The sequence below is a fragment of the Octopus bimaculoides genome, chromosome 13 (assembly GCF_001194135.2).
Source record: "Octopus bimaculoides isolate UCB-OBI-ISO-001 chromosome 13, ASM119413v2, whole genome shotgun sequence".
NCBI classification, from domain to species: Eukaryota; Metazoa; Mollusca; class Cephalopoda; order Octopoda; family Octopodidae; genus Octopus; species Octopus bimaculoides.
In genome coordinates this window covers 63,363,480-63,368,370 of record NC_068993.1, presented here as the reverse complement: position 1 = coordinate 63,368,370, position 4,891 = coordinate 63,363,480, and the positions used below count along the sequence as shown (strand labels likewise).

Genomic DNA, 4,891 nt, shown 5'->3' with positions numbered 1-4,891 from the left:
ACACACACACACACACACACACACACACACACACACACACACACACACACATTACACTGCACCATATGATATCAGGAAAGAAGTTTTATGCAGGATTCCCAGTCCTTTCCCTGGATACAAAGAGTGTCTTGAAATTAAGACATTTCAAAACCAGTGGAGTGAGAGAGAACAAAAGAAGAGGCAGTGTGGACAGCCACATGTATATACATCACGTATGTCATACATGTAGGTACATACAGACATGCAAACAGACAGACAGACAACAAAATGTCAAAACTACCCAGTTACAAGCATCAATAAAAGACAGATCAAATCACAAGGACACATTTAGAGAAATATGATTTGTACTAATTATATATTGAAGGGTGTTTGAGTAAGAAGGTGACCCTGTATTTGTTTGGGTATCTATACATATATATGTATATATATATATATATATACACAAGTGTATGTGTGTGTGTGTGTATATATATATATATATATATATATATACATACACACATACATACACATTTATAAGTTTATGATGACAAGTATTTGTATATGAAATGTGTGTTTGTGTGTGTTTATGCGTGTGTATGTGTGGTGTGTAGGAAACTGAGACAGGGGTAGGGCATGGTTGAGCCTGTATTTAGGCGTATATACATTTTAATTTATGCAATTGCAAGTTAATTATACACAAGTAACTCCAACCATATAATTGAAAGATATATATACATGTATATACACACACACGTTTTTATCATTATATTTATACGGTGTTATGTTTTACCCATGCCCATATACCCATACAAACCTACATTATACACATTCATCTGCAAATAATACAATAATAATATGGCTGAAAGCACCAGCCATGAATGCAAACACACACACACACATATATACATGTGCGTGTGTGTGTGTGTATATATATATATATCTATATATATATATATATATATATATATAGATAGATAGATAGATAGATAGATAGATAGATAGATAGATAGATAGATAGATAGATATAGATATATATACATATATACATATATATTTTCATATATACATATATGTATATATATGTGTATGCATGTATGTATGTATACAGACACACTGACACAAGTGCACATAGACATTCTCTCTCTCTCCCACACACACACATACAAACACATATACACATATATAGATGTATAAGCAACTCTACATTTAAACATATATTTGAAAAGCTAGAGGAAACCTAATTACACTAATTATATACGAAGTAGCCTTCCATACACACACGCATACACAACGAGTAGCACATACACACACACGTATGTAGGCACATATATGTACACACAGACAGGTAGACAGAGAAAACAGTGTGTATGATTGAAGCAGCAATAAAACAGCTGTAAAACGTAGACTGTGATGAAATTATGGGATGAGGTGAGACGGTGGAGAGATGGACGAATAAGCAATTAGTTGTAGGGAGAGTGAGAGAGGGAGAGAAAGGAGAGAGAGAGAGAGAGAATGAGGGTGTAAAAGAGGAAGGCGTGAAAGAGAGATCTGGGAAAAAATAGATACAAACAGAAAGAGGAAGAGAGAGGGAAAATGAGGGAAATAGACAGAAAGGGGAAATGATGGAGCAAAAGAGAGAGAGAGAGGGAGAGAAAGGAGGGAGAGAGAGGAGAAAATTATGAGAAAGAGAGAAAGGAGAAAGTGGTGGTGGTCGTGGTGGTAATATCTGAGACAGTTTTATAATCTTTAGTCCAGAAGTTTATAACTAGAGTTCAAACCCTACGAAGAGAGGAGGGGGAGGGTTGTGGCCTCACTTTTCACTTTCCCACTTTGGTAAACTAAGAAACAACAAAAAAATAACTAACATAAAAAAGAAAAAAAAAATTAAGAGAACACATTTTTAGTTTTACACTGCAAAGGAGAAATGAAGAGTCTCCCCAACTAACCAGTTTTTCAGTCAAACCATCCAACCCATGCCAGCATGGAAAACAGACGTTAAATGATGACGGTAATGAAGTGGCCCTCCTTACCATGAGCTCTTCATTGAGGATGCAGATGGGCTGACAGCTTGTGTTGGTCAACCACAAGCCACATAGTAGATGAGAAGGTACCTCGTGGAGATGAGGACTGACTGGGATTCTGCTCGACAGTGAAGACCCACGAAGACCCAGGAGTATACTAACAAATGCTGAACCCAGCAACACACTGCAATAACGCATGCTCCCTCACCTTATTTGATTCCCCAAAGAAGGATTTGGTCTGAAATGCTGGCAACTTCTATCAATGACATGCCAACTTCAGAAATTCCATGCTTTACATAGAAATACTAGTTTTGCTGGTACAGGCCACCAGTCGTGTCCCAGGAGTCTATTTTTATATTTACATATGAAAGTTCACCATGACAGATTATCAGAGATAACAACATGAAATATTTCTTATGGCTCTTTGAAAGTTTTAATTGTGTGTTCACACATCAGGAGGGTGTAGAGCAAGATTGTTGACCTGATAGAAATTATATTTATGTTTTACTGAAGTATAAACTAGTCTGGTTGTCAAGTTCTGTTTTCAATGTGTCCTTTCATATTTGTTGTGAGGTGACAAGGTTCCACGTTGTTGCCAAGCCACCAGGTTAAGCCTAATTGAGCAAACATGCAATCCAAGGTGTAACCACACAATGTTATATAATATGTCTTGCCCTTTTTTAAGATAATAGGCTGGAGGGGGATTTGACTGCTAATTCTAGCAAGTCTAGTGTCTGCATGGAGGCTTTCTCATGGAACCCCTGTGTGCAGAAGGCTGAAGGTAGAAAGCGTTTAATGAAAAGAAAGAAGGAAATGGGTGAAATAACCGAACCCAGAGAGGAGAATAAAATACAGGTGAGGGAGAACTTTACGATGACTTACAACCGAATGGGCTTGTTGAAAGATTTCCAATGCAAAAGGTAAAAAGTGGATCCCATAGACAGGTAAATTGATGGGGAGAGTTCTGCACCAGACATCATCAAAGGTTTCACTGATGAGAAAAGCAACAACAATATTTTCACCAATGTTTTTAAAGGAAGGGACAACTGCAGTAGAGTGTAAGGGAGTAAGCCTCTGACAGATTTGCCATAATGGAAATAGTTCTAGTGAGAAGTGAGAATGGAAAACAAAAGTGGGGTCAGAGTGTAACTTGTTTAAAACTGTTTTCATCAACTTGAAATGCTGGAAGTGATGATACTGATGGAGAAGTGGCCACCTTTGGTGAAATGGATTTCTTGCAGGGATGTGACGCACAATCAAGTATTTTGATAGATTATGATATATTCTGTAAGAAGCAGAGAGATCGAGGAATTTTATGAAAGCATGGCGTGGCTCTTAAGTCCATTATTTAAGGGGAATTGGGAGTATGTCAGGTTGGTCACCTTTTGGATTGAAATGATGTGAGTAGCTTTTATATTTGGCCAGTGCCTGTACATGATGGGGAGACAAGTAGAGTTGTGTGTGTGTGTGTGTGTGTGTGTGTGTGTGTGTGTGTGTGTGTGTGTGTGTGTGTGTGTGTGTGTGTGTGTGTGTGTGCAGTGTAAGCTTGAAAGTAAAACAGGCCGAATGAAGACCAGTGTGTGTGTGTCTCAAAGAAATATATTTCTCATATGTCTAACACTATGGGAATCAAAGTTGGCAAATGGCATTATGGATCCTTAAAGTCTGGGAAAGATTCTCTTTCTGAGCAAACTCAGTTAGACAAATGACCAAATCTAACAATAAAACAAAAAATGAAAATATTAAAATAATGAAGAAAAAAAGAGTTACAAAATAAAAAAGAAGCAAACAAAGAACTGATTTGGATTGGAACAATTTCAGCATTTTATTTCAGCAGAAAGGAAACCATTGATTAAAAAAGACAGTGAAAAGAGGAATTGTCTTCTTAAAAATGCTCCAAGTTACGAAGACTGGCAACAGAATCAGTGAAAAATAGGATAGAAATAACTTGAAGAGAAGGAGATGGAATGGAATTACAGAAAATAGTAATCTGCTTCTTTTTCTTTATTTTTGCTTCATTTGTTTGTAATTCTTTAAATTATAGGTTCCAACCAATTCTTTCAATGTCACTATATCAGTCCTGGAGCTCAATTAAGTCAGTTATAACCCTCCTCTGGAATTCATGATTTTGCAGCTATGTTATAAGAACCATTATAAGAACCATAATAATAATAATAATAATAATAATAATAATAATAATAGTAGTCAAGACGAAGAGCGCGATTCGATTGTATAGATGTTTTATTCGTTGAACAATATTTCGACATCATCATCATTATTTAATGTCCATTTTGCATGCTGGCAAGGGTTGGACAAATTGATAGGATTAGTTGATAGAAACTGAAAGAAGCCTGTCATGTGTGTGTGTGTGTGTGTGTGTGTGTGTGTGTCTCCTCTTGACATTACATGATGGTCATAAACAAGCATCACCCTTATACAAGCTGTATCATTCTTTTCCAATCTTCCACAAAAACAGGTCTGGCCTATAGGGAAATCCTACCTTGCAAGGAAACAGATGAGAGCTGGTGACAGGAAGGGCTTCCAGCCATAGAAAATCTGCCCAACCAAAGTCTGTCTGATCCATGCAAGCATGAGAGAGTAATCATTAAAATAACAGCATGGAGGATGATCTTGTCCAAAGTCTTAATGGCCACCAGCATCATCATCATCATCATCGTTTAACGTCCGCTTTCCATGCTAGCATGGGTTGGACGATTTGACTGAGGACTGGTGAAACCGGATGGCAACACCAGGCTCCAGTCTGATTTGGCAGAGTTTCTACAGCTGGATGCCCTTCCTAACGCCAACCACTCAGAGAGTGTAGTGGGTGCTTTTACGTGTCACCCGCACGAAAACGGCCACGCTCGAAATGGTGTCTTTTATGTGCC

At 37.6% G+C, this 4,891-nt stretch overlaps 1 protein-coding gene across 1 annotated transcript in view; it reads right to left on the bottom strand.

Moving 5' to 3' along the window:
* The window catches only part of LOC106867774 (kelch-like protein 8), a 128,870-nt gene that overhangs the window by 71,996 nt on the left and 51,983 nt on the right, over positions 1–4,891 (bottom strand). The gene's annotated exons all lie outside the window — the stretch shown is intronic.